The sequence below is a fragment of the Stomoxys calcitrans genome, chromosome 2, assembly GCF_963082655.1.
Source record: "Stomoxys calcitrans chromosome 2, idStoCalc2.1, whole genome shotgun sequence".
NCBI lineage: Eukaryota > Metazoa > Arthropoda > Insecta > Diptera > Muscidae > Stomoxys > Stomoxys calcitrans.
In genome coordinates, this window is record NC_081553.1 from 143,225,938 (window position 1) to 143,230,884 (window position 4,947).

At 39.1% G+C, this 4,947-nt stretch overlaps 1 long non-coding RNA gene across 1 annotated transcript; it reads left to right on the forward strand.

Annotated features, from left to right (window-relative positions):
- The first annotated feature begins 289 nt into the window (after positions 1-289).
- On the forward strand, positions 290-4,698 carry LOC131995388 (uncharacterized). Its single transcript, XR_009397452.1, has 2 exons — positions 290-371; positions 4,402-4,698. It is a non-coding gene; the product is annotated as an uncharacterized LOC131995388 (long non-coding RNA).
- The last annotated feature ends 249 nt before the right edge of the window (positions 4,699-4,947 follow it).

The following is a 4,947-nucleotide window of genomic DNA, read 5'->3' on the forward strand; positions in this document are numbered from 1 at the left end:
CGGCCCGGCCGAACTCAGCACGTCTTCACTTATTCTTAATAAATTGATTTTAAAATTTCGTATTCACAAACACATAATTTCATTAAATAATTATTGAACATTTTTCGAATTTTTTGGTGTTTTATCTGGCAATTCCGGTTATTTGACAATGACAAATTGTCTATAAAAATTTAAAAGGAATTATTTTCTTTAAAATTTTTGCTGCTAGCGAGAACTAGCAGGCGAGAACTTCAAGATAGGGAAGACGAGAACTTCAAGATAGTGCGTGACTTCACCATTTTGGTTGTTACTTCCCTATTGGGAAGTCCATTAAAATCTTCGCCCTCGACGTCCTTGCGAAGATACTGCTGCATCTCAAGTTATTGGTGCTGGTATGTACGATTTTTATACCCTCCACCATAAGATGGGGGGTATACTAATTTCGTCATTCTGTTTGTAACTACTCGAAATATTCGTCTGAGACCCCATAAAGTATATATATTCTTGATCGTCGCGACATTTTATGTCGATCTAACCATGTCCGTCCGTCCGTCCGTCTGTCTGTCGAAAGCACGCTAACTTCCGAAGGAGTGAAGCTAGCCGCTTGAAATTTTGCTCAAATACTTCTTATTAGTGTAGGTCGGTTGGTATTGTAAATGGGCCATATCGGTCCATGTTTTGATATAGCTGCCATATAAACCGATCATGGGTCTTGACTTCTTGAGCCTGTAGAGTGCGCAATTCTTATCCGATTGGGATGAAATTTTGCACGACGTGTTTTGTTATGATATCCAACACCTGTGCGAAGTATGGTTTAAATCGGTCCGTAACCTGATATAGCTGCCATATAAACCGATCTTGGGTCTTGACTTCTTGAGCCTCTAGCGTGCGCAATTCTTATCCGATTGAAATGAAATTTTGCAGGACATGTTTTGTTATTATATCCAACAACTGTGCCAAGTACGGTTCAAATCGCTCCATAACCTGATATAGCTGCCATATAAACCGATCTTTGGTCTTGACTTCTTGAGCCTCTAGAGGGCGCAATTCTTATCCGATTGGAATGAAATTTCGCACGACGTGTTTTGTTATGATATCCAACAACTGTGCCAAGTATGGTTTAAATCGGTCCATCACTTGATATAGCTGCCATATAAACAGATCTTGGGTCTTGACTTCTTGAGCTTCTAGAGGGCGCAATTCCTATCCGATTTGGCTGAAATTTTGCATGACGTATTTAATTTTTACTTTCAACAACTGTGTCAAATAAGGTTCAAATCGGTTCATAACCTGATATAGCTGACATATAAACCGATCTGGGATCTTGACTTCTTGACCCCTAGAGGTCGCAATTATTATCCACTCGACAATCTAGTATTAAAGCCATACCACCTGATGCATTCCTGCTATGGTTAGCAAGAGGAAATAGAACTTGGCCTTTGGGATCTCTCTTCTAGCTTTGCTTCGTCCGAGTAGAATTAACTATTAGTTTTCCGCTCGGCACGGGGCTATGAGCACCATACGGTATTGGCGCCTTTAAATAACCATCATGTTCCCGCGGCGATTGGTCCTGTAGACTGGAATAAGCTTGTTCACCTATGGAGCTTTACGAGGATCGCTACCTTCATATACGGAAATGTGGCTTCGACAGCAACAACATAAGTTTTCCGTCAATAAAATAATGTGACGCTGGAAAAAGTTTTTCGCACTCAACCTCAATTGTTTTTTTTTTTTCGCTAGATATGTATATGGTCGTCGTCAAGCAAGCTTCTTCCGGTGTATACCACCGATCGCTGCGGGATCGTTAAAGCCATTGTATATTTAAAGTTGCCACTAAATCGCCTTGTCTTATCGCGTATCACAGGCAGTCAGAATTTAAGCAAGAGCCGTTGTCGGGTTGCTTCTCTGAGAATCTCCACTCGAAACCGCTGATTGTCCGCGACTGCAGTTGCAAATCATACAAATCGGAGCTCAAAGTTCCAACCCGTCTAGTGTTCATAGTTTTACCGTGTTCATAGTTTTACCGATACAATGAGAAACAATTAATGGGTTCTCATTGTATCGCCTACACCAAGACGACGCTATCTGTGAACTGTCTAATCTTCTCTGTATAATATTCTTGCTTGAGGGTTGTCCATATCATTATTTCATTCTCAGCAGGAGCGAAAGTGAGGGCAGCTGTTGAAGATTATAAATCCGAAAACGGATTCACTATTGGTAAAATCTGAGTCCACTACAAACTACAACATCACGCACCGTACAGGTATAGCCCCAAAAAAAAACGGTCTGGTGATTAGAATCCAATTTGATTAAAATGGCTCTTAAATTGGTGTAAAAATGGAAAATAGCTGTCATATGAACTTTTTATACCCTCCACCATAAGATGGGGGGTATAATAATTTCGTCATTCTGTATGTAACTACTCGAAATATTCGTCTAAGACCCCATAAAGTATATATATTCTTGATCGTCGTGACATTTTATGTCGATCTAGCCATGTCCGTCCGTCTGTCCGTCCGTCCGTCCGTCCGTCCGTCTGTCTGTCGAAAGCACGCTAACTTCCGAAGGAGTAAAGCTAGCCGCTTGAAATTTTGCACAAATACTTCTTATTAGTGTAGGTCGGTTGGTATTGTAAATGGGCCATATCGGTCCATGTTTTGATATAGCTGCCATATAAACCGATCTTGGGTCATGACTTCTTGAGCCTCTAGAGTGCGCAATTCTTATCCGATTGTAATGAAATTTTGCACGATGTGTTTTGCTATGATATCCAACAACTGTGACAAGTATGGTTCAAATCGGTTCATAACCTGATATAGCTGCCATATAAACCGATCTTGGGTCTTGACTTCTTGAGCCTCTAGAGTGCGCAATTCTTATCCGATTGGAATGAAATTTTGCACGATGTGTTTTGCTATGATATCCAACAACTGTGCCAAGTATGGTTTAAATCGGTCCATAACCTGATATAGCTGCGATATAAACCGATCTTGGGTCTTGACTTCTTGAGCCTCTAGCGTGCGCAATTCTTATCCGATTGAAATGAAATTTTGCACGACGTGTTTTGTTATGATATCCAACAACTGTGCCAAGTATGGTTCAAATCGGTTCATAACCTGATATAGCTGCCATATAAGCCGATCTTGGGTCTTGACTTCTTGAGGCTCTAGAGTGCGCAATTCTTATCCGATTGGAATGAAATTTTGCACGACGTATTTTGTTATTATATCCAACAACTGTGCCTAGTATGGTTCAAATCGGTCCATAACCTGATGTAGCTGCCATATAAACCGATCTTGGGTCTTGACTTCTTGAGCCTCTAGAGGGCGCAATTCTTATCCGATTGGAATGGAATTTCGCACGACGTGTTTTGTTATAATACCCAACAACTGTGCCAAGTATGGTTGAAATCGGTTTATAACCTGATATAGCTGCCATATAAACCGATCTTGGGTCTTGACTTCTTGAGCCTCTAGAAGGCACAATTCTTATCCGATTTGAATGAATTTTTGCACGAAGTATTTATGATATGCTTTATGATATCCAAAAACTGTGCCAAGTATGGTTGAAATCGGTCCATAACCTGATATAGGTGTCATATAAACAGATCTGGGGATTTGACTTCTTGAGCTTCTAGAGGGCGCAATTCCTATCCGATTTGGCTGAAATTTTGCATGACGTATTTTATTTTTACTTTCAACAACTGTGTCAAATAAGGTTCAAATCGGTTCATAACCTGATATAGCTGCCATATAAACCGATCTGGGATCTTGACTTCTTGACCCATAGAGGTCGCAATTATTATCCGATATGCCTGAAACGATGGATCCTCTCGTTACCATCAATAAACGTGTTTATTATGGTCCGAACCGGACCATATCTTGATATCGTTTTAATAGCAGAGCAACTCTTTTCTTATATCCTATTTTGCCTAAGAAGAGATGCCGGGAAAAGAACTCGACAAATGCGATCCATGGTGGAGGGTATATAAGATTCGGCCCGGCCGAACTTAGCACGCTTTTTCTTGTTTTTAAATTTATGTCGAATTTGGCGGAAATATTCATGCTAAGACAGATCCATTAATATAAAAATACCATAATAGTAAATGAAAAAGATTTTGCCCGGCCGACCTAAGCGTGATTTTACTTGTTTCGCATTCATTCATATGGGTTTATGCTCGTTGCATTGAGATATGTTATTTTATTATGGTGCTAAACAAAAGTTAAACCAATAATAACTTTTTCAAATTTAAAATAGGTTTATTGAGGATGAAATAGGCTATGTTTTGTTTGTAAATGCATATTTTACCTATCTTCGATTTATAGAGCTTTTTTTAAATGTATATGCATTAGACTGTAAAAGTTTGCTATTTTCTTTATTTATTTTATTTTTATTAATTTGTATAACATTAAATCCCTACAGTTGTTTGTCAAAGATGAAGCCGGAACAAATGGAACCAGTTCCTCATTGTATTTTGCCAATTATCATCCAACGATGTAATGTTGTATGGGGGAGTGAGGACCGTTTGGTAAATGACACCGAGAAATAAGGAAATCTATAATTATGTGAAACAGCAATCATTTGCTGGAACAGCAAACATATAACCAACCTTCAATAATACAGCAGACAACAGAAGCAACAACAACGAACTCATCGTCGTCAACAATTTCAACGATTGACAATAAAATGAATCCCCAAGATTCGATCCACATAATAATAGTATCGAATTTCATTCATCCATTTAGCATTGCACACAAACACATATAAACAAATAAACGGACGTTCAATATACACAACCAAACTCACGCACAAGAAAGAAATTGTTTCCCAGAGACGCAGACTTATGGCCTGGCCTGCCTGGCTGACAGATAGAGGAGAGATATAGACGATTTGCACAATAAGTACAAGATGCTTAAACAAAATTTTGGTTTGTTAGCTTTTATGCTCAACTTTTCAAAGCACCAGCGA